General features: G+C 41.3%; 1 long non-coding RNA gene across 1 annotated transcript; it reads right to left on the minus strand.

Moving 5' to 3' along the window:
• Nucleotides 1-1,073: 1,073 nt before the first annotated feature.
• LOC129621083 (uncharacterized) lies at nucleotides 1,074-17,691 on the minus strand. The gene is made up of 3 exons (XR_008699005.1): nucleotides 17,622-17,691; nucleotides 4,430-4,622; nucleotides 1,074-1,495 (listed from the first exon to the last, which is right to left on the minus strand). It is a non-coding gene; the product is annotated as an uncharacterized LOC129621083 (long non-coding RNA).
• Between the last annotated feature and the right edge of the window lie 8,074 nt (nucleotides 17,692-25,765).

Consider the following 25,765-nt stretch of genomic DNA (forward strand, 5'->3'; position numbering starts at 1 on the left):
TATTGTTTATTAATTTATTCTTTGGCTCTGCTGGGTCTTTGTTGCTGCTTATGGGCTTTCTCTTCATTGTGGTTTGAGGGCTTCTCACTGATGGCTTCTCTTGTTTGGGAGCACAAGCTCTGCACTAGGGCTTCAGTAGTTGTGGCATGGACTTAGTTGCCCCAAAGTATGTGGCATCTTCCTGGACCCGGGATTGAAACTATAGCCCCTGCATTGGCAGGTGGATTCTTAATCACTGGACCACCAGGGAAGTCCTAACTTGAGAACTTTTAATTTCCTCTTCTCTCCTCTGCTTGTATACATAATCTTTCTTCCCTGTGTTGGAACATACAGACAGACACACACACACCAAAAACCTTTGTTTGACTTCGATGGAACTCTTAGCCTCTTTTCTAATCCTTTTATTGTTGCTGGTTTAAGAATGAAACTCTATTTTCTAATGCACAGTCGCTCCTGGTTCTACTCTCTTGACTCCTCCTGCTCCTTCAACTTCTGTCCCTGTGATTCAAATTGCTCATTGAATAGCAGTCCTGGCTTCTTAATCACAAGGCAAAAGTGCTTTTTCCCAGCCCTCCCTGTTTTAGCTCCTCTGTGGTATTTGACACTGTTGATCTCCCTTTTTTCTAAAACTCTCTTCTCTTGATTTTCATAGCACAACATATGATTTTCTTCTCATCTTTTTGTTCTAAACTTTTCAAAACAGTTTGGATGACTAAATGTCATTGAGCCTAATTTCCATTTCCATTTCGCAGTTTGAAGGGGTCATGAAGTGGTTGTGGGTGTTACCAGAAGCCAGTTGCCGTTCATTAGGCTTTGTAGGATGCTGTGCAGTGATGTCAAAGCTTCCTCTCTTGAAAGTCTAGGTATTTGATTGTGTCCAAGGCTGGTTAAAGTAACCAATCCTATAAGAGATTAATGCTCCCTATGTAGTATTTTCCCTAAACAGAGCTTACCTTTCCAATTCTATAATTCTCTGTTGAAATCTTTCAATTTCTAATCTCTCTGATAGATTAATTCCATTGCTGGGGCAATGGTCAAACTCTCTCTTCTGATTTTTGCTTTTCATTTCCTAATGGTGTGTGTTGATTTTACTTGTCGGGTTTTTAGAGTGCTGGAGGTGTTTGGTGCCAGCTCCCAATGTTCAATGTGAGAAGCCCCACTTTCTTTGACAGGCTTTTATTCGTAAATGTAGGAGTTATTTAGCATAATCTAGATTTTGAAAGGTAGAATGCTTCTTAGAGATTTTGTTTGTTGTTCAAGATGCAGAAAATAGAGCTCGTTGACTTGAGAAGAATTGTCTCTCCATAAATAAAGAGCAATTACTTAAAAACATCCTACTGGGAAAAAACAACCCGGTCTTATAAACAATTTCTTTTTGTATTGTGCTGAGTTGTAGGCGAACTTCTAGTTCTTACTATTGTTAGTTGATACTTATCACGAAGCCTTGTGTGTTAGTCGCTCAGTTGTGTCCGACAAATGAAAATGGAAAAGGGAGCTTTTACAACAAAGAAAATAGAAGCCTGAAGTTATTTCTCTGTGAACTTTAACTACTGTTTATTCCTGATTTCAAAAATGGCATATTTTAACAGAGCCTTAAAAACCCATCCCTGTTCTTTTCATTTAGTTTGAGCTCACCATTTATTACTGAAACTTAAAGATAAAAACTAGGGAGATTTCTCAACTTATGGTTCATAGCCTTGCTCTAATTTTCCCTCTTTTCTTATGTTGTACTGCCTTTCCCCTATATATTTGTTGTACTTGGGTACATTGTGAAGTCCAAACTCACAATCTACTTTTATTACATTATGAGGGAATTTCAGAATATAAGGTCACTTGGCTGGTAATAAATAAATCAGGTCAAGAATTTAGCTTAGATCTCTGAATAGCCAAATGGAGAACAATTAGAATCTCAGAATTAAGGATAGTAACATCATAATCCACTAACTAGAATAAGAATCTGTGAATGCATACTGATGTACACAAGTTAATGAATAAATATATAAAAATCAGGATTTTCCCAGCAAGAATACTGGTGTGGGTTGCCACACCCATGTGGATCTTTTCAACCTGGAGATCAAACCTGAGTCTCCTGCATTTCCTGCATTGTAGATGGATTCTTTATCATTGAGCCATCATAATTCTTTACCACTTCTTACCACCGGGAAGTCCCCTAAATGTATGTGCTGCTGCTGCTGCTAAGTCGCTTCAGTCGTGTCCAACTCTGTGCGACCCCATAGACGGCAGCCCATCAGGCTCCACACCGTCCCTGGGATTCTCCAGGCAAGAACACTGGAGTGGGTTGCCATTTCCTTCTCCAGTGCATGAAAGTGAAAAGTGAAAGTGAAGTCGCTCAGTCGTAAATGTATGTAGTGGAAAGTAAATATTTAAAAGAAAGAATAATAAAGCAAATGGGGCAAAATGTAAACACTTGGTGAATCTTGGTGAATATTGGAGTGCTTTGCATGAGTCTTGCGAATTTCCTGTAAACTTAAAATTATATCAAAATAAAAAGTTACCAAATAAATACAATTCTGAATTTTGAGGACTTAATTTTTTAAAGTAAAACCTTTAAATGAAGTATAGTAAGCATACGGAAGAGTGCAGACACCAAAAGTATACCAGCAGATTCTCCAGTTTTATGAAATTACCACCCCCGCACCCCCCCGCCAATGTAGTCATGATCCATTACTGACATTCTGGAAGCAACTTTCCTAGTCATTAGGCCATCCTTCCTCTGCAAGTGAGTGAGTGAGTGAAAGTCACTCAGATATGTTCGACTTTTTGTGACCCTGTGGACTATACAGTCCATGGAATTCTCCCTGTCATAATACTGGAGTAGGTAGCCTTTCCCTTCTCCAGGGTATCTTCCCAACCCAGGAATCAAACTGGGGTCCCCTGCATTGCAGGCGGATTCTTTACCAAATGAGCTATTAGGGAAGCCCTTCCTCTGCAAAGGCAACCTTTATACAATTTGTATTGTCACAGATTAGTTTTGCCTTTTTTTCCATATTATATAATTAGAATCATACCATATGATTATTTTGTGTGTGTGCTTATTTTTTTCCCAGCATTTTGCCTGTGAGTCATTTCTTGATGCAAGTAGCTATAGTTTTCTTTAATATTTAACTGTATTTAAATAGACCATAATTAATTTACCTGTTATACCACTGTTGGACATTTGAGTTGTGTGGTAGACAGTCCCTAAGATGGCTGCTAGTAATCCTTACCTCCTGTTATTTATCACCTTGTGTAATCCTCTCTCCCTGAGTGTGAGCTAGATCCAGCGACTGGCTTCTAGTGAATAGGAAAAAAGTGATGGAATTTCACTTTTAAGATTAAGTTATAAAACAACTTGGCTTCCATAATGGGTTCTCTTTCTTAGTCTGCTTCAGTTCAGTTCAGTTACTCATTCATGTCTGACTCTTTGTGACCCCATGGACTACAGCACGGCAGGCCTCCCTGTCCATCACCAACTCTTGGAGTTTACTCAAACTCATGTCCATTGAGTCGGTGATGCCATCCAGCCATCTCATCCTCTGTCGTCCCCTTCTCCTCCTGCCCCCAATCCTTCCCAGCATCAGAGTCTTTTCCAATGAGTCAACTTTTCTCATGAGGTGGCCAGAGTATTGGAGTTTCAGCTTTAGCATCATTCCTTCCAAAGAACACCCAGGGCTGATATCCTTTAGGATGGACTGGTTGGATCTCCTTGCAGTCCAAGGGACTCTCAACAGTCTTCTCCAACACCACAGTTCAACAGCATCAATTCTTCTGCACTCAGCTTTCTTTATAGTCCAACTCTCACATCCATACATGACTACTGGAAAAACCATAGCCTTGACTAGATGGACCTATGTTGGCAAAGTAATGTCTCTGCTTTTTAATATGCTGTCTAGGTTGGTCATAACTTTCCTTCCAAGGAGCAAGCATCTTTTAATTTCATGGCTGCAGTCACCATCTGCAGTGATTTTTGAGCCCCAAAAAGTAAAATCTGCCACTATTTCCACTGTTTCCCCATCTATTTCCCATGAAGTGATGGGGCCAGATGCCATGATCTTAGTTTTCTGAATGTTGAGCTTTAAGTTAACTTTTTCACTCTCCTCTTTCACTTTCATCAAGAGGCTGTTTAGTTCTTCTTTACTTTCTGCCATCAGGGTGGTGTCATCTGCATATCTGAGGTTATTAATATTTCTCCCAGCAATCTTGATTCCAGCTTGGGCTTCATCCATTCCAGCATTTCTCATGATGTACTCTGTATATAAGTTAAATAAGCAGGGTGACAATATACAGCCTTGACGTACTCCTTTCCCTATTTGCAACCTGTCTGTTGTTCCATGTCCAGTTCTAACTGTTGCTTCCTGACCTTCATATAGCCCATAAATGTCCCCAAAGGCCCACTTGACTTCACATTCAAGGATGTTTGGCTACTTACCTGGGGGAAATCAATGCCATGACTTGAGGTAGCTCTCTGCAGAAGTCCAAGTGATAAGAGATGAGTGAGTTTGAAAGTAGATTCTTCAGCCCCAGGCAAACCTTGAGATGACTGCAGGCCTGGTTGACATCTTGACTGCAGCATCATGACAGACTGAGCTAAGAAGCCATACTGGATTCCTGAGTTATGGAATCTGCAAGATATTAATGTCTACGTTGTTGTTGTTCAGTTGTTAAATCAAGTCTGGCTCTTTGCAACCCCATGGACTGCAGCACTCCAGGCTCCTCTGTCCTCCACTGTCTCCTGGAGTTTGTTCAAATTCATGTGCATTGAGTCAGTGATACTATCTAACCATCTTATCCTCTGCTGTCCTTTTCTTCTTCTTTTGCCTTCAATCTTTCCCAGTATCAGAGTCTTTTCCAATAAGTTGCTGATTCAGGACTGATTTCCTTTAGGATTGACTGGTTTGATCTCCTTGCAGTCAAAGGAATTCTTAAGAGTCTTCTCCAGAACCACAATTTGAAAGCATCGATTCTTTGATGCTCAGCCATCTTTAATATCTAGCTCTCACATCTGTATATGGCTACTGGAAAAACTATAGCTTTGACTAGACGGACCTTTGTTGGCAAAGTAATGACTCTGCTTTTTAATACATTGCCTAGGTTTGTCATAGCTGAAGGGGTTACAGTTAGATAAATGAGATATTACTGCTATGTTAATTAGGTTCTAACTTTTGGGGTAATTTTTTGGGCAGTAATTGATATTTAATAGAGATTTTTCCCCCCTAGTTTTTGGCTATCACAAATAGCGCTGGCTGAATCTTCTTATATGTGTAATGTACTTATGTGGTCATCTCTTTTGGGGAATATACCTAGGAATAGAATTACTGGGTCATGAGGGGCTTCCTAGGTGTCTCAGTGATATAGAATCCACCTGCCAACGTAGGGGACATGGGGTTCAATCCCTCAGTTGGAAAGATCCCCTGGAGTAGAAAACGGCAACTCACTCCATATTCTTATCTGGAAAATTCCATGAACAGGGGAGCCTGGCGGGCTGCAAGTTCATGGGGTCTCATCAGAGTCACACGCGACTGAGCACACACACACAGGGTATATTATGACAACTTTAGTGGGTACCGCCTTATAGTTCTCCACAGTAGTTGTCGCAGTATATACCTCTATCAGTAAAATATGTTCTGCTACAGGCTCGGCAGCACTAGGCATTATCAGTCTTTTTAATTTAGTCATTATGGCATCTCATTTGAAAATATTTTATTTTGAGATAATTTCAAATTGAGAGAAAAGGTGCAAGAGCAGTATACAAAACTTCCATTTTCTCTCTTCCTAGAGTCCCTATTTTTTAACATTTTACCACATTTCTCTCTCTCTTTAATGTATATGATGATTCTTTTTCTGAGAACAAGTTGGAGAACAATGACCCATCCCTTAAATACCACAGTCTATTTCCCCCAAATAAGAGCACTTTCTGATAGGACTATAACTAACCAGAGTCAGAAAATCAACACTGATACAGCACTATTATTCAATCCATAGACCCTGTTAAAATTTTGACAACTATCCCATTCTCTCCCTCTTTTTTCTGGTCTAGACTCCAATCCAGTATAATGTTGCATTTATTTGTCATGTCTGTTTAGGCTCCTGCAACCCAGAATAGTTCCTTAATGTTTCGCTGTTTTTTATGACCTTGACAGTTTTAAAGTCTATACACGTTTCATTCTGTTAGCACTATTGACTGGGGCTTGTCTGACGCTTCCTCATGTCCAGACTCGCCATGCGTTCTTGGCAGGAGAAACCTCTGAACTGGTGCCGTGCTCATCTCAGTGAATCACATCAGGAAACATGTGATGTCAACCTGTCCCATTGCTAATGAGGTTAAGCATAATCACCCGGCTAAGTTGCTGCTGCTGCTGCTGTTAAGTCGCTTCAGTCGTGTCCGACTCTGTGCGACCCCATAGACGGAAGCCCACCAGGCTCCCCCGTCCCTGGGATTCTCCAGGCAAGAACACTGCCATTTCCTTCTCCAATGCATGAAAGTGAAAAAGTGAAAGTGAAGTTGCTCAGTCATGTCCGACTCTTAGCGACCCCATGGACTGCAGCCTACCAGGCTCCTCCATCCATTGGATTTTCCAGGCAAGAGTACTGGAGTGGGGTGCCATTGCCTTCTCTGGGCTAAGTTGCTACAGTACTATTAAATTTCTCTACTGTGAAGTCATCATTTTCCCATTTGTAATTTAATAGTGTTTTCTGGGGAGAGAGTCCCAAGACTATTCAATATCCTGTTCCTCATCAAACCTTTCCAATCTTAGTATCCATTGATGCTGCTGCTGCTGCTAAGTCACTTCAGTCGTATCCGACTCTGTGCAACCCCATAGACAGCAGCCCACCAGGCTCCCCCGTCCCTGGGATTCTCCAGGCAAGAACACTGGAGTGGGATCCATTGATGACTCCTGCCTAAACCAGCCATTAATATCATGGTTGCCACATGTTGATTTTTAAAAGTCAATCATTCTTTCTATGTGATTAGATAAGATTTAATTGTCATAAAGCTCTTTCCCTTCTTTCTTATTCACCTATTCATTCATTCATTTATTTATATCAGTATGGAATGAATCATGGATGTATTAATGTTAGTCAATGCATTAGGATCTGGTACTGTCATTATTATAATGATCAGAATGTTCCAGTTTTGGCTAGTGTGAACCCACTCAAGCTGACTCCCATGTCTTTTGGACATATCAAAGTGTTCTTTGAGCACTTCCTTATTTTCTGATACAATAGAATGTTCCAAACTCATTTATGCCCTAGTCCTGGAATCAGTTATTTCTTCGAGGAGCCCTGGTTCCTTTTATTTTTTATTATTTTAGAATTAATTTTTGTTGGGAGTGTAGTTGATTTACAATGTTAGTTTATGCTGTAAAGTGAATCATTTTATATATATCTATATATCTATATCCACTCTTTTTTAGATTCTATTCTCATATAGGTCATTACAGAGTACTGAGTAGAGTTCCCTGTGCTATATAGTAGGTTCTTATTAGATATCTTTTATATCTAGGCAATGGCACCCCACTCCAGTACTCTTGCCTGGAAAATCCCATGGGCGGAGGAGCCTGGTAGGCTGCAGTCCATGGGGTCGCTAAGAGTCAGACCTGTCTGAGTGACTTCACTTTCACTTTTCACTTTCATGCATTGGAGAAGGAAATGGCAATCCACTCCAGTGTTCTTGCCTGGAGAATCCCAGGGACGGGGGAGCCTAGTAGGCAGCCATCTATGGGGTCGCACAGAGTCGGACAGGACTGAAGCGACTTAGCAGCAGCAGCAGCAGCAGCAGTGTTTACATACTGCGTCCCAATCTCCTAATTTATCCCTCCCCTGCCCTGGTTTCTTTTAGTGGAGAATGGTATTTAGAAACCAAGATCTTGGTGTTTAGTATGCTTATAACTATGTATCACAAGGATCCACTGATTATTTCTATCTATCTATCCATCCAGTCTTCTTTCATCTATTTATTGTATCAAGTATGAGTTCACACCAACATCTCCAATTCCAATCCAATGCCTCCAGTTTTTTTCTAGTGTTCCTCCATTCCAAATGTGTAAATTCCTCCTCAGGCTCTGTAAACTGGGCTCTTATCATCATATATTTGCTTATTTCTCATTGTTTATAACCAATCTCCCAACCACAAAGACTGCCTTCTTGGCTGACCTTCTTCTTGGTCCTGCCAGCTTCTCAGTCCCAGCCCTGATGCCATCTCCTTGGCCAGCATCTGCTTTGGTTTGTACTTTCCCCTGTGGTTATTTTGGCAGCCACACTGCCACCTTCAAAAGATCAATAAGGAAGTGCAGGGAAGAAGGGAGAGGAAGAGCCATCTTGTTATTTTAACTCTTCAGTTCAGTTCAGTCACTCAGTCGTGTCCGACTCTTTGCGACCCCATGAATCGCAGCACGCCAGGCTTCCCTGTCCATCACCAACTCCCAGAGTTCACTCAGACTCACGTTCATTGAGTCAGTGATGCCATCCAGCCATCTCATCCTCTGTCATCCCCTTCTCCTCCTGCCCCCAATCCCTCCCAGCATCAGGGTCTTTTCCAATGAGTCAACTCTTCGCATGAGGTGGCCAAAGAGCCATATTGATATGGCTCCTTAATAAGAATTCAACTCTCTTTAGGAACTTATACCCACTGGGTTTAGCCCCTTAAGAATCCCAGGGTGCTGGGTAATTTAAGGATTTAAAGTGACTAACTGAACTGAACAGTTGCAGGATTAAGCATTGTTTACTGAGAATAGGGGAAAGAGAAACAGCAGCAGCAGGTGGGGAAGAAAATGTGGTGAAGGATAAACAGTCACCACTCCTGTTGGGCCTTAGATAGAGCTCAAGTCAGTTTCCCAGCGAGAATGGGGCAGGAGCACTGATAGGAACCAGAGTGTGAGCTTGCCATAGGAAGGCTGGGTTTGGTTGGAGTGGGTTGGAAGATAGGTTTTCAGGTCTATCCTGAAGTGGAATGCACATTTTAGGACGGTTTTGGAATCAATTTGGTCTTCCCAGATGCCTTGTGGTCAGGCTAGAATTCGCAAGCTGCTTGAAATTCCCAGGCTCCTGAGCCAGGCTGGAGTCAGAATGGCCTCTGGAGGGCAGAGGAGCACTGTGTGATCTTCCTCAACTTAAATCTGGTCCAACCACTTTCATTGCCTTGTTTGTTTATTAGCAAACTTAGAGAACTCCTTGGCAGATTCTCTTCCACATTTTTGTTTAATAAACTAGAAAGAATAAGAGTTGGATGGTCTGGGATCAAACTCAGACAAGTTAAATGACATTTATCTAATGTTATAAAGTTATATATGTGAGATGCTTTGGTTCATGTGTAAACAGGTGATAGTAATTAACAAGTTAATGAACCAGAGTAATGTTAATTACAGTGATTTGTTTGTTATAGTCATTACTGACAATCTGAAAGATGTAGTTTGAATTTCTTTTTTTTTCTTTTTTTTTGAATTTCTAACAGTGGGAGATAACTGGCCAGGTCTCGCATTTCTGGCTGCGTAGAACAGTGGCTAGGCCTGAGAAGCATCTCAGATTGCCTGGGTGTGTATCCTGATAACACTGCTTACTAGATGTGTGTCTTTAGGCATGTCAGTTACCTTTTCTGTGCTTTAGTTCCCTCATCTGTAGAAGTACTACCTGGGGCTCTCATGAGGTTTTTATTTTATTTAATAAGAAAAATTATTTATTTGGCTGTGCTGGGTCTTAGTTGCTGCACACGGGATCTGCAGTCTTTGTCATGGCGTGCAGGTTCCTTAGGTGCCGCTTGTCAGATTTAGTTCCTTGGCCAGGAACAGAACCTGCGCCCCCTGTGTTGGGAGCACGGAGTCTTAGCCACTGGACCACCAGGGAAGTCCCCAACACACAATTCTTAGATTGGTTCCTGCATATGAGAAGCACCCAATAAAGATCAGTTTGCAGTTGTGATTGTTATTATCATCTTAAGCTGCAGATTCATTCTTAACTAAAAAATTCTGTAATAAATCTCATCAGCTTTTTTGTCTTGATTCTTCTATTGTGAGCTTACTACTAAAAATGTAGAGAGATCACTTCTATTTGCTTCTCCATTAATTTGAGATAGATGAGATTGAGTTAGTCTATTTTAGAAAAATAGCTGGTTGGGTTTAGCTGCTGTTTTCTTCAGTTCCATTTATGTTTCCATCATTACCTCCCCAGGAAGCTGGAACTGCTTTCATAGGTACTAATGTACCACTAATCTGAACCAGTGTCTGCTGACAGCTTTTCAATCATTGTGGTCTATTCAGTTCTTTTTACTCTAGAGGAATTTCTCTGCCAAGCAAAACTGAACCAAGCAATTTCAAACTTGTACTTAACACCCATTAAAAAAAAACCCTCTTGTTAATGAAGAAAGAGTGAGTGTTGTTGGGTGGAACTCTGAATTGGGAGCCAGAAGGTCAAAATTCAAGTTTCAACTTTGCAGCTACTTGCAAATATGTATTGTCTGTCTTCCCGAACGTAAAGCAATATGCCTGCCAAGCATTGAGGGGATTCAAAGAAAGGATTCAAACAAGAGGACTTTCTTCTTAGAGTCTCACAACCTAGTTGGAATAACAAAGCAGCTGTGATAATCGGAGGCTGAACGAAATACATGCAGAATCCAGCATCCTGAAGTACTCTGGAGGAAAGAACGAAATTGTAATAAGGGCTTGGGGGAAGGGTGCCCTGGGCAGTCAGAGCCTCTTCCGCCCGTTTTTTTTTTTTTGTATCAATAAGTCTAGAAACCCGGGAACAGTATTCACCAAATGCCCTTGCTCTCATGGTTCTTGCTGCAGTTTATGTTCTGCCAATGGTGGCACTTGGCAAGAGTGGAAAGCAGAAGAGAAGCCCAGGCATTTACCCCCTTCTCTTTTGGCAGCATTGGTAAGTGGATGTGTGAGCTTCCTGGACGTGAGTGTTCACACTGGCAGTGGTGCTCCCCAACTGATTCTGGGCTGTGAGGTCTGGATGAGTAGTAGTTTCTAGCAGATTCCTAAAAGCAGCAGTTCTGGGAAGAGCAGTTCCTCATTCAGCACTCACTGTCTAATAAAACTAGGTCTCTGGAATGACATGCTCTTTTCCACCTCTGAGTCTTTACTGATCTGACACCTATGCTGTCCTTCTTCCCACCTCCTTTGTATTTTATTCATCTTTATGGTCCAGCAACTAGTCATTGATTGTTGCATATCAAGTAACCAATCAATATTTTTTGTATGAATAGATGAAGGAATGAATGAAAGAAAAGGAGAAGTTACAGGCTTAGGCAGATTATAATGGAATGGGGGTGGTGAACATGGTGGAGAGGCTAGGATATGAAGAGACAAAGCAGAGTAATGATGGAAAGGGTTGGGAAAAGAATAAATGGAAACGTGACCCTTCACTAGAATAATATCATTGGGTTTTTAATAATCTATTATATATGAAAAAGGATAGAGCACCAAGGTTTGCTAACTATGTGAGAATCTGTTAAAGAATGAAGGCCTAGGAATTTCCTGGCGGTACAGTGGTTCAGACTCAGTGCTTTCACTGCTGAGGGCTGGCCAGGTCCAATCCCTGGATGGAGAGCTAAGATCCTGCAAGCTGAACTCGGCAGCCAAAAAAAAAAAAAAAGCCAAAGGTAAGATGGCTGAAGAAATGTGGGAAGAATTAATTGTCTGGTGGTCAATGGATGTGGAGATGACCTAGAGACTGTAAGGAAGGAGATTTCAAACAGGAAGACAGATTCTATGTATGAATGGTGGGAAAGAGGTGGTTTAGTCACTAAGTCGTGTCTGACTCTTGCAACCCCATGGACTGTAGCCCGCCAGGCTCCTCTGTCCATGGGATTTTCCAGGCAAGAATACTGGAATGGATTGCCATTTCCTTCTCCAGAGCATCTTCCCAACCCAGGAATTGAACCCGGGTCTCCTCCTGCACTGCAGGCAGATTCTTTACTAACGAGCTATGAGAGAAGCCCCGATTTAGGTAGAGTAGGTCATAATATTTATGTGCGTCTGTGCTAAGTTGCTTCAGTAGTGTCCCACTTTTTGCGACATCATGGATTGTAGCCCACCAGGCTCCTCTGTCCATGGGATTCTCCAGGTAAGAATACTGGAGTGGGTTGCCATGCCCTGCTCCAGGGGATTTTCCAGAACTAGGTATCGAACTTGTGCCTCCTGAGGCTTCTGCATTGCAGGCAGATTCTTTATTGATGAGCCACCAGGAAGTCCAATATTTGTATGGTGCTTTTCAATACTAAAAGTGCTTCTCAGGTGCATTATCTATTGTATCCTCATAGCAGCCCTGTGAGAAAAGTGGACTGTGTGTATTCAGTTGCTTCAGTTGTGTCTGACTGTTTGCAACTCTACGGACTGTAGCCTGCCAGGCTCCTCTTTTCATGGAATTCTCTAGGCAAGAATACTGGAGTGGGTTGCCATTTCCTTCTCCAGGGGATCTTCCCAACCCAGGGATCGAACCCTCATTTCTTATGTCTGCTGCATTGGCAGGCGTGTTCTCTACCACTAGTGCCTCCTAGGAGGTGTGAGAAAAGTATATACTATTAATAAAAATGGAAGTTTGCTTGGAAAAGCTATATATCTATTATGGAAAATGAAGATATATAGGTCACAAAGGAAAAGAATAGAAATCACTCAAAGCCATCTTTGTTACCATTTTGATGATGGCCTCTCAGAGCTTTTCTATGCCTGTGCTATGCTGTGCTGAGTTGCTCAGTCATGTCCAACTCTTCGCGACCCCAAGGACTGTAGCCTGCCAGGCTCCTCTTTCTGTGGGAATTCTCCTTCCAGCAAGAATCCTGGAGAGGGCTTCCATGCCCTCCTCCGGGAGATCTTCCTGACCCAGGGATTGAACTAGGGTCTCTTGCATTGCAGGTGGATTTTTTACCAGCTGAGCTACCAGGAAAGCCACTTTCTATGTCTATTAATTTCTAAATTAAAAAATGGATTATTATATACTTTAGATTATTTTTAAGCTTTCTTTTTTTTTTTAGGGCATTGTGAATATATTTTCATGTCATTAACTATTCCCCTGTGCATGATTATTAATGGCTATATAACATCCCATTATCTGTTCAGTTCAGTTCAGTTCAGTTGCTCAGTCGTGTCCGACTCTTTGTGACCCCATGAATCGCAGCACGCCAGGCCTCCCTGTCCATCACCAACTCCCGGAGTTCACTCAGACTCACATCCATCAAGTCAGTGATGCCATCCAGCCATCTCATCCTCTGTCATCCCCTTCTCCTCCTGCCCCCAATCCCTCTCAGCATCAGAGTCTTTTCCAATGAGTCAACTCTTCGCATGAGGTGGCCAAAGTACTAGAGTTTCAGCTTTAGCATCATTCCTTCCAAAGAAATCCCAGGGCTGATCTCCTTCAGAATGGACTGGTTGGATTTCCTTGCAGTCCAAGGGACTCTCAAGAGTCTTCTCCAACACCACAGTTCAAAAGCATCAATTCTTCGGTGCTCAGCTTTCTTCACAGTCCAACTCTCACATCCATACATGACCACAGAAAAAACCATAGCCTTGACTAGATGGACCTTTGTTGGCAAAGTAATGTCTCTGATTTTTAATATGCTATCTAGGTTGGTCATAACTTTCCTTCCAAGGAGTAAGTGTCTTTTAATTTCATGGCTGCAGTCACCATCTGCAGTGGTTTTGGAGCCCCAAAAATAAAGTCTGACACTGATTCCACTGTTTCCCCATCTATTTCCCATGAAGTGATGGGACCAGATGCCATGATCTTCGTTTTCTGAATGTTGAGTTTTAAGCCAACTTTTTCACTCTCCTCTTTCACCTTCATCAAGAGGCTTTTTGTTCCTCTTCACTTTCTGCCATAAGGGTGGTGTCATCTGCATATCTGAGGTTATTGATATTTCTCCTGGCAATCTTGATTCCAGCTTGTGCTTCTTCCAGCCCAGCGTTTCTCATGATGTACTCTGCATAGAAGTTAAATAAGCAGGGTGACAATATACAGCCTTGATGTACTCCTTTTCCTAAGTTATAATATAAACTAGTCATTTTTTGCTAGCATTTAGCTGACTCCAGTTTTTTACTTTTGTATAAAATGTTATCCTTTTCATTAAGTCTGTACACATTATCTTCAGTTATGTCCTTAGGATCAGTTCAGTTCAGTTGCTCAGTCGTGTCTGACTCTTTGCGACCCCATGGACTGCAGCACACCAGGCTTCCCTGTCTATCATCAACTCCTTGAGCTTACTTAAACTCATATCCATTGAGTCAGTGATGCCATCCAACCATCTCATCCTCTGTTGGCCCCTTCTCCTCCTGCCTTCAATCTTTCCCAGCATCAGGGTCTTTTCCAATGAGTCAGTTCTTTGCATCAGGTGGCTAAAGTATTGGAGTTTCAGCTTCAGCATCAATCCTTCCAATGAATATTCAGGACTGATTACCTTTAAGATAGACTGGTTGGATCTCCTTACAGTGCAAGGGACTCTCAAGAGTCTTCTCCAACACCAAAGTTCAAAAGCATCAATTCTGCTATACTCAGCTTTCTTTATAGTTCAACTCTCACATCCATACATGACTACTGCAAAAACCATAGTTTTATCCTTAGGATAACTGCCTTAAAGTGTGTTGAATGAAAAGATACCCAGCCTAAGAGCTGAGAATTATGCTTTATGGACTCTGAGAGAGGCCAAACTAAGAGTTTGGAGTGGAGAAGAGTTTGTCAGAATTTGGAGTGGAGAAAGGTTTATTGCAAGGCCAAGCAAGGAGAATGGGGAGGCTAAAAAGATTCAAAGTCCCCAGTGGGTTTCAGGGAAGCTTTTATTAAATTGGAAGTATAGTGGATCTACCATGTTGTTTCTGATATACAGCAAAGTGACTCAGTTATGCATATGTATTCTTTCAGATTCTTTTCCACTACAGGTTAATACAAGATACTGAATATAGTTCCCTATGCTAGCTATATAGTAGGGCTTCCCAGGTACAGAGTGGCAAAGAATACGCCTGCCAATGCAGGAGATGCGGGTTTGATCCCTGGGTAGGGAAGATCCCTTGGAGGAGGAAATGGCAACCTGCTTCAGTATTTTGCCTGGAAAATTCCATGGACAGAGAAGCCTTACAGGCTACAGTCCATGGTGTGGCAAACAGTCAGACACAACTGATCGCACAAGCACATGTTTAAAATAGGACCTTGTTTGTCTATTTCATGTATAGTGGTGTGTGTTAATCCCCAGCCCCCTCTCCTCTTTCCCCTTTGGTAACCATAAATTTGTTTTCTTTTCTTATTTATTTATAGCTGTGCTGGGTCTTCCTTGCTGTGTGCGGGCTTTCTCTAATTGTGGCAAGGGGAGGCTTCTCTTTATTGCAGCTCATGGGCTTCCCATTGTGATGTCTTCTGTTGTTGTGGAGCCTAGGCTCTGGGCACTTCAGTGCCCTAGGCTCTGGGCACCTATGAGCCCAGTGGCACATGGGCTCAGTAATTGTGGTTCAAGGGTTCAGCTGCGCCTTGGCATGTGGGATTCTCCTGGACCAGGGATCGGATCTGTGTCCCCTGCATCAGCAGGCAGACTCTTCAACACTGGATCACCAGAGAAGTCCCATAAGTTTTTTCTATGTCTGTGAGTCTATTTCTATTTTGGAAATAAGTTCACTTGTATTTTAGAGTCCAAATATAAGTAATACCTGTAAGTAAGTAATATTTGTCTTTTTCTTTCTTAGTATGATAATCTCTAGGTCTATCCATGCTGCTGCAAATGCCAGTATTTCATTTTTTTATGACTAATAGTCCTTTGTATATATATATATATATATATATATATATATATATATATCTCACATCTTCTTTATACATTCATCTGTCAATGGACATTTAAATTACTTCCCTGTTTTGGCTATTGTAAATACGGGGTGCATGTATCTTTTCAGGTTAGAGTTTTCTCTGGATATATGCTCAGGAGGGGATTGCTGCTTCATATGGTAACTTTTAGTTTTTTTAAAGGAACCTCCATATTGTCCTCCATAGTGGCTGCACCAATTTATATTCCCACCAACAGTTTTTGAGGGTTCCCTTTTCTCCACACTCTCTCCAGGATTTATTATTTGTAGACTTTTTGATTATGGCCATTCTGACTGGTGTAAAGTGATACCTCATTGTAGTTTTGATTTGCATTTCTCTAGTAGGGATATTCGGAGAAGGTAATGGCACTCCACTCCAGTACTCTTGCCTGGAAAATCCCATGGATGGAGGAGCCTGGTGGGCTACAATCCATGGGGTTGCTAAGAGTCAGACACAACTGAGCAACTTCACTTTCACTTTTCACTTTCATGCATTGGAGAAGGAAATGGCAACCCACTCCAGTGTTCTTGCCTGGAGAATCCCAGGAGCGAGGAAGTCTGGTGGGCTGCTGTCTATGGGGTCGCACAGAGTCAGACACGACTGAAGCGACTTAGCAGCAGCAGTAGGGATATTGAACATCTTTTCATGTGCCTATTGATTATCTGTATCTTTGGATAAATGTCTATTTAAGTCTTCTGCCCATTTTTTGATTGGATTGTTTGTTTTTTGATATTGAGCCATATGAGCTGTTTGTATGTTTTAGAAATTAAGCCCTTGTCAGTCACATCATTTGCAAATATTTTCTCCCATTCTATTGGTTATATTTTAATTCTCCAAAGAAGTGGTTTGCTGCCTAAATGATATTGAAGGATTGATTTGCCCCACCATATTTTCTTTTATTGCTTTTTTAGTATCAATGGGATTTCCAACTGAACTGAAATTCAGAGTTCTATGTTATAGAATTTTAGGGTTTAATTTATCATGCATTCAAAAGCTTGCATAAGGCACTTAACAAAGGTCCTCTTTCTGAATTCACTGGCTAAATCCAGAGCAAATCTCTGTGATCATCTTTATTAGCCCCTGAATATTGCTCCCAGTCTTTACTTTATATCGTGCAGGCCTAGGTGTCCATGGGGTAACAAAGAGCTGGACACGACTTAAGTGATTAAATTACCACCACCAGATAACCCTATTGATTTCCTTTAGTGTGTTTAATTAGATTTTCCTGAGGATCAGATTCATATGCCCTGTCCTATAGTACCAGGCAGAAAAGCACTTCCCAATAAGATGTAATGTCTATCCCACAATATAATTAGGCAAAGAGATGTAGCCATCTTATATAAAGCCCATTTAAATATGCCATATTCATAAGCTTTTATCTCAATTCTATCAGCTTTTATACTTTTAACTTTATTCTCCATTAAGGTCCCATCAACAAGCTTTACTCTTACAAGGAGTCCAGAAACCATCCTTTTTATCTTGACCATTTTACATAATAAAGCTCTGGGGTCCCCAATCCAACTCCTTGGTTGACCAAAGAGTTAATTTTTTCCACTTAATTAAAAAATTTTTTTTCTTATTTTTTTTCACTTGATTAATTGGCCCAAGAAATTATTGGCCAGGTATCTCATAATTTTCTTCTAGTCTTTTAAATATAAATATATATTTAAACGGGGGTGAATAGAGTAGACTTGTTTGGGGCCCTTTAAAGTTGGCATTGGGTTGCATTCCATGGGCCTGCAAGCCTTGTAGTTGCCCAGCCTCAAAAGACCAAAGAAATAGCCCCAAGATAGTGGCAAGAGATATCAATGATTTAATAGACAGGAGATCTTCCATACCTGAAACAAGTTCCTGAAGTGATATCCCACTGTTTGTGGCAGGCAGGACACAACAGCAATCTTTGCTGCTGCGGGTAGAAGGAGGCTACCATTTATAGGGGGAATTGATATTGGATTGGCTCATCAGTTACCAGGGAAACCAGCAGTTGGGGCACATCCCTCATAGCCCCTCAGGTTAACAACCATTAGGAAGGCAGATGTTTTCCTTCCTAGCAGGTGGAGCCTTTCTGGTCTAAGGGGTAAGGAGGTTTGTGTGAGTAGGGTACAGGTAAAGCAGATTGTCAATCAGGGGAGGCACAGAGAGCAAAAGAACAGCCCTCTTGAATGGACTGACCACACAGTGAGGGACCAATAGAGGGTCCCTTTGACCCATTTGGGGCTTCCCTGGTGGCTCAGAGGTTAAAGCGTCTACCTGAAATGCGGGAGATCCGGGTTCTATCCCTGGGTCGGGAAGATCCCCTGGAGAAGGAAATGGCAACCCATTCCAGTATTCTTGCCTGGAGAATCCCATGGAGGGAGGAGCCTGGTAATTCCATGGATGGAGGAGCCTGGTAGGCTACAGTCCACGGGGTGGCAAAGAGTCGGACATGACTAAGCTACTTCACTTCACTTTGACTTATTCGACCTTAGGTAGTGTTGTATCAAAACTTTTTGTTTTTAATCCTATTAACATCTATTTTATTTATTCCATTTCTTAATAATAATCTAAAAATTTTTATACTTTTGTGATGAGTTCTTTTAAAATTTCCACCTTGTTGGGAAAAAGTCTCTAGACTTAAGTTTTTTCTTACTTCCCTGCTAATAAACTTAGTTAATATTAATTATCCTAATTTTTTTATTAGCATCGATAAGACTCATTGAGCAGAAGCAGAGACCACAAATAAAGATTCTCAAACCATTGTTTCCAAATTAAAGGAGTTCTTAGGTTAACCATTATATATATATTTTCCCACTATCTAACTTGTTTTTTTCCACCAATAAAACAGCTGTTTATGATGAGAGCTCTTTAAAAATTTACCAGTTTAGAAGTTTCTCCAGTTTAAATGATCCATCATCTGGCCATTTATGAAATATATCTTAATAGTGAATCAAACCAATAAGATAAAAGGTGTACCCACAGGAGATCACGAAGGATGCCACTGATACAAGATCCAGAAAATTTATTCCCCAGGATAGTCTAAGAAAGAAAAGGCTTTCACTGTATAGCTGATGCAATAATGGTTAAGATCTCAAAAAGTCCCTGAGAGTTGGCACAGTCAGAAAAAAGACTGCTCAGAATCCTGGTCTATTCAGTTGGCTGTCAATATGTGTACCTTCCACATGGCAGAGAAAAGTTCTCAAAATACAACACACACACACAAAATTGAGATATAGAAGAGTTCCATAACTCCTTCCAATTTTCCTTCCTCTTTGGAACCCATTCCCTTTTCCTATCCGCAGCCCCTGGTAACCATCAACCTGATCTCTGTACTCTTTGCCTTCTCCAGACTGTCACATCAATGGAATCATGCAGTATGTAGTCTTTAGTGTCTGGATTATTCCACTTAGCAAATGCTTTTGAAATGAGTCCATATTTCTGCCTATATCATTAGTTATAACTTTTTATTGCTGAGTAGCATTCCATGGGGCTTCTCAAGTGGCTCAGTGGGTAAAGAATCTGCCTGCAATGCAGGAGATGCAGGCAGACATGGGTTTGATCCCTAGATCCGGATGATCCCCTGGAGGAGGGCATGGCAACCCACTCCAGTATTCTTGCCTGGAGAATCGCATGGACAGAGGAGCCTGGTGGGCTACAGTTCATAGGTTGCAAAGAGTCAGATACAACTGAAGCAACTGAGCATGCATGCAAGCACAGCATTCCGTGGTATTGCTGGAGGAAGGGAGACCCCTTCCAGGGCCCGAGACTGGGTTCTAACACTTGGAAATGAATTGTCCAAGAAGACACATGCTGACAAAGCAAGAGACTTTACTGGGAAAGGGTGCCCGGGAGGAGAGCAGGAGGGTAAGGGAACCCAGGAGGCCTCTGCCACATGGCTTGCAGTCTTGGGTTTTATTATGATAGGATTAGTTTCTGGGTTGTCTCTGGCCAGTCATTCTCGCTCAAGGTCCTTCCTGGTGATGGATGCATTGCTCCACCAAGAATTCCAGTGAGGATTCTGGGAGGTTGGTAGGGCACATGACATCTCCTTTTAAACTTTCCTGAATACTTCTGGTTAGCGGTAACTTGTTAGTTCTGTGTTCCTTACCAGGGCCTCCTGTTGTAAAATAACTCATGCAAATGGTTACTGTGGTGCTTGGCCAGGGTGGGGTATTTCAGTCGCTGTGTTTTCCCTAACAGTATGAGTATCCCATTGATTTATTTATCTATTCACCAGTTGATATTTGGGTTGTTTCCAGGTTAGGGCTATTTTTGAGTAAATTTCTATGAACATTTGCATACAAGTATTTGAGTAGACATACTTTTTTATTTCCTCCGGGTAAACATCTAAAGGTGGGATTGCTAGATTATGTGGTAAGTTTATATTTATCTTTATTAAAGACTGTTGAACATTCCTACTGGCAACATAAGAGCTCCAGACTCTTTAAGGATCCTTCACATACATATACTCTACTTTTCCTACCAAAATAGGTCATTTTTGAGAGGATCCTTTCTACTGTGAAAGCTCAGAAAAGGTTTTGTAGGGTGTTTCAGTTACTCACTCTAATGGTTAGTATAACAGATTGCACCATTAAGAAATGCTCATGTTTAGAAATAAAGACTATCCAACCCCAATCCTCTTTTTCTCTGACTGTTACTCATCGCTCCTGAATTTTCTTTACCCTCTTTTAAAAAATATTTATTCATTTGTCTGTACCAGGTCTTAGTTGCAGCATGTGGGATTGAACCTGGGCCCCCTGCATTGGGAGTGCAAAGTCTTAGCCACTGGACCAACAGGGAAGTCCCTTTTCACTTTTTCATTAGGGTGCTGCTGCTGCTGCTAAGTCGCTTCAGTCCTGTCTGACTCTGTGCGACCCCATAGACGGCAGCCCACCAGGCTCCCCCGTCCCTGGGATTCTCCAGGCAAGACACTGGAGTGGGTTGCCATGTCCTTCTCCAGTGCATGAAAGTGAAAAGTCAAAGTGAAGTCGCTCAGTCTTGTCCGACCCTCAGCAATGCCATGGATTGCAGCCCACCAGGCTCCTCCGTCCATGGGATTTTCCAGGCAAGAGTACTGGAGTGGGGTGCCATTGCCTTCTCTGCTTCATTAGGGTGAACATTAAAAACTTTGGCTAGCTAACTAATTATTAGTGTCAAGGATTTTTATTTTTGATATTAAAAAAAGCAAAATTCATTTCTGGGCCTCTCCTATTCATTCTTCAGTTTTTCTCATCACTCCTGAAGAAAGTTCAGGAGTGTGAGTAACAGAGATAAAGAGGATTGGGATTGGATAATCTTTATCTGAGGAAGATCCCTTGGAGGAGGGCATGGCAATCCACTCCAGTACTCTTGCCTGGAGAAAACATGGACAGAAGAGCCTGGCAGGCTACAGTCCCTAGGCTTGCAAAGAGTTGGACATGACCGAAGTGACTTAGCACGCAATCTTTACATGTTCTCTCTGAACTTTAGTTTTATAGACAGACACATTTCCTGGTGATTTAGATTTCCCTTCCCTTATATTTCCTTTCATTTTGATTTTTTGAAAGTCCTTCTTCTCCTTTCCTTTCCTCAGGAGTGTATCTTGATATCGTTCTTTGCCTTTGTGATGGGTGGCTGCATCTGCCTGCATGATTCCTTGCGTGGGGACAGCCAGGTCTTGGCTTATTCTTGACTTTCCTGCATGCAGAGCATTTTTGCTTCTTTTCTACATGCATAGAAGGAAAAGAGAGAAAATTACATGATTCTCTGACTGTGTGTCCAGGAAAGGCCCTGTGAGCTTGAAAGCCCTGGGTTTTTATTATCCAACCAGAAGGAGGTATTCATTTCTACTTCAATAGAGGCACACAGCTCTTTTTCAGACTGGAGCTGACTATTTTGCATGAAACAAAGAAGTTATACATTAGCATGGGGTAGCTGGCTTTTCTCAGTAGCTGTCTAACAATGACTAGAGACAATGGTTTAATTATAAGCTGCCACAGTTAAAAGACTCTTAACCCACATACAATATCTTATCAAAATTTCACCATTCCTTTGGAAAGAGATTTAAACTGGTTTGCAGAGCTAATAAAGAGCCTACTTTGTCTTTTCCATTTCCTTGCTGCTCCCAAAGCATCTCAAGCCTATTTCAGCCTCTGGCTTTTGCCAAAGCTGTTCCCACAGTCTGGGGTGCCTTCCCTCCTTTCTTGTGCTTATCTATTATTTACTTCTCTTTCAAAGCTCTTTTCAGACACTTCCTCCTTTAAGAAGGTTTTTGTTTTTTTTTTCATCTTTACAATTTCAGTCCACTGAGCTCTACTGTCTATGGACATGCATTTCTCGTGCACATAATTTAATACAGATTATTCTTCAGTTGTATGAATTGGTGGTCTTATGGTTATTTATTTATTTCAGAAAAGAACTATTGGAGAGTAGATACCATATCTTACTCATTTTTGCATTTCAGTCCCTAACACAGCTCCTGGCAGTGCAAAATTCTGTTGAATGAGTGATTGAATGTTAGGCATATGGCAGGGACTCGATAAATAATTGCTGGTTGATTGATAAGAGGCCTTTTTAGGAAATGCTACATAACTTCATCGGCAGCATCACCATTTTAATGCTGGTTTGTACTGTCTGCAGAAGTTTAGTTAGAAACTACCTACCCTCACGTCTTCTTCCTGCCCTGACTCCTTTTCTCTCCTTCCAGTGAGTTGGACAGCAAAGGGGTAGATGACCTAAAAGACAAGAAGATAGGGAGGATTAAGAAGGATAAACAGACAATTGGAAAATCTTTTAAAATATATCTTGGTTATGAATTGTATTCAGCTCCACAGGTTGGTAATTATTTTACATTAAATGAGTACATTAAAAATGTGGGACAAATAATGAATGATTGCAAGGTCTTGTTTACACGTAAAGCCACTGAGCACAGTGCTTATTTCTAAGGATGGCAGGGTGAAGTGAGGCTCCTTTCTTCCGCTGGAGGGAGGCACACTTCACCCAAAGGGAAGGTTTCACCTAGATGTCATCCAGAGAGTCAAGATTCAGGACTGTGTTTATGAAGAGAACTTGAATTAGCGTCTTAGTGTGTTTTCTCTGTGCCCAATTCTTGTTTCCCCTCTCTCCAGGGTTACTCCAAGGCAGCCACTGTGATCAGCACAGGGAGGAAGGAGAGCCACTCCTTGGGCTCCTACCTCCATTCTCTTAAGGAGGAGCCTTCTGACAAGGAAAGAGCCTTCCAGACTGAGGAGCTAGCTGGATTTTTGCTCAAGTTTTTTCTCTCCAGGTTGTTGAGGTGAAATATAATGCTGCTGCTGCTGCTAAGTCACTTCAGTCGTGTCTGACTTTGCGCGACCCCATAGATGGCAGCCCACCAGGCTCCGCTGTCCCTGGTATTCTCCAGGCAAGAACGCTGGAGTGGGTTGCCATTTCCTTCTCCAATGCATGCATGCATGCTAAGTTGCTTCAGTTGTGTCCGCCTCTGTGTGATCTTATGGACAGCAGCCCGCCAGGCTTCTCTGTCCACGGGACTCTCCAGGCAAGAATACTGGAGTGGGTTGCCATTTCCTTTTCCAAAATATAATAAGTCAACTCTTTTTTTTTTTTTCCAGTATATCTTTCTTTTTTTTTTTAATTTAATTTAATTTAATTTAATTTTTTTTTTAAATTTTATTTTATTTTTAAACTTTACATAACTGTATTAGATTTGCCAAATATCAAAATGAATCCACCACAGGTATACATGTGTTCCCCATCCTGAACCCTCCTCCCTCCTCCCTCCCCATTCCATCCCTCTGGGTCGTCCCAGTGCACCAGCCCCAAGCATCCAGTATCGTGCATCAAACCTGGACTGGCAACTCGTTTCATACATGATATTTTACATGTTTCAATGCCATTCTCCCAAATCTTCCCACCCTCTCCCTCTCTCACATAGTCCATAAGACTGTTCTATACATCAGTGTCTCTTTTGCTGTCTTGTACGCAGGGTTATTGTTACCGTCTTTCTACATACCATATATATGCGTTAGCATACTGTATTGGTGTTTTTCTTTCTGGCTTACTTCACTCTGTATAATAGGCTCTAGTTTCATCCACCTCATTAGAACTGATTCAAATGTATTCTTTTTAATGGCTGAGTAATACTCCATTGTGTGTATGTACCATAGCTTTCTTATCCATTCATCTGCTGATGGACATCTAGGTTGCTTCCATGTCCTGGCTATTATAAACAGTGCTGCGATGAACATTGGGGTACACGTGTCTCTTTCCCTTCTGGTTTCCTCAGTGTGTATGCCCAGCAGTGGGATTGCTGGATCATAAGGCAGTTCTATTTCCAGTTTTTTAAGGAATCTCCACACCGTTCTCCATAGTGGCTGTACTAGTTTGCATTCCCACCAACAGTGTAAGAGGGTTCCCTTTTCTCCACACCCTCTCCAGCATTTATTACTTGTAGACTTTTGGATCGTAGCCATTCTGACTGGCATGAAATGGTACCTCATGGTGGTTTTGATTTGCATTTCTCTGATAATGAGTGATGTTGAGCATCTTTTCATGTGTTTGTTAGCCATCTGTATGTCTTCTTTGGAGAAATGTCTATTTAGATCTTTGGCCCATTTTTTGATTGGGTCATTTATTTTTCTGGAATTGAGCTGTAGGAGTTGCTTGTATATTCTCGAGATTAGTTGTTTGTCAGTTGCTTCATTTGCTATTATCTTCTCCCATTCTGAAGGCTGTCTTTTCACCTTGCTAATAGTTTCCTTTGATGTGCAGAAGCTTTTAAGGTTAATTAGGTCCCATTTATTTATTTTTGCTTTTATTTCCAATATTCTGGGAGGTGGGTCATAGAGGATCCTGCTGTGATGTATGTCAGAGAGTGTTTTGCCTATGTTCTCCTCTAGGAGTTTTATAGTTTGTGGTCTTACGTTTAGATCTTTAATCCATTTTGAGTTTATTTTTGTGTATGGTGTTAGAAAGTGTTCTAGTTTCATTCATTTACAAGTGGTTGACCAGATTTCCCAGCACCACTTGTTTAAGTCAACTCTTTTCCAAGGAACAAGCAAAGAATGATTCCACTTAACTGTTAAAACTCTGTAATATTATTGTAGGGAGGGGGCCCCATCCAGGGCCTGAGAGTGGGCTCTTGTCCAACTGTCTTTCTATGTAAGGACTGGAATTCAGGGACCCTTTAGGGGAGAAACAGGTAGGCCCAATAACAGATATTAGAACTGATGTCAATACAGAAAATGGATGCTTACATAATTAACTGGAAAAAAAAAATATGAGCACATGTAGCCACATATCTCCATGGGTTGGTGGACCAGTTGATATTTTGGTTACAAATGCATAGATGGCTGATTGGCTGAATGAATGAATATTTCATACCAAGGGAATTTGGATTAGTTGGTTTGTGGTGTGAACAAAGCTAGATACTATATACACCTTATGTCTGTAATTAACTTTCTAGTACTGAAGGCCTTAAACCCTTTACATGAGCAATGTGAAGTTTCTTAGATTTCTAAAATAGTGTGACTTGCAAGTACCTAATGGAATGTTAGAGAAAGCTAAAGGATAAGCACTGCAGGAAGTGAGATGGGCACTAAGATAGAAGTCTGCAGTGTGGTGTAATAATAAAATGGGAAGGAACATTAATTTACCATTTATAATCCCTATTGCTCTATAAAAAGGGAATATCCTAAGAATGTTGTTTGTTGAGCAGCATGTGGGAATTAAAGCCTGGAGACGCTGGGAAAGGACTAAATTCCTTTTATAAGAAAGATGCTGGTGGCATCATAAAAGGACAGGTAGGGAGGCACCCAGAGGCTGAGAATGCTGGAACCAATGGGCAGAGGGATGGGAAATATTGTTCCTAAAGAGTACATTTTTATCTTTGTACATTTTTGAACTTTATATAAATGGTGTCAAATTGTGTATATTCTTTTCTGACTGCAATATTATGTTCCTGACAGTCATCCATGTTAAAATGTGTGACTATCATTCATTCATTTCATGGCTGTATACTATCCTATTA

This window comes from Bubalus kerabau, chromosome 10 (genome assembly GCF_029407905.1).
Source record: "Bubalus kerabau isolate K-KA32 ecotype Philippines breed swamp buffalo chromosome 10, PCC_UOA_SB_1v2, whole genome shotgun sequence".
NCBI lineage: Eukaryota > Metazoa > Chordata > Mammalia > Artiodactyla > Bovidae > Bubalus > Bubalus kerabau.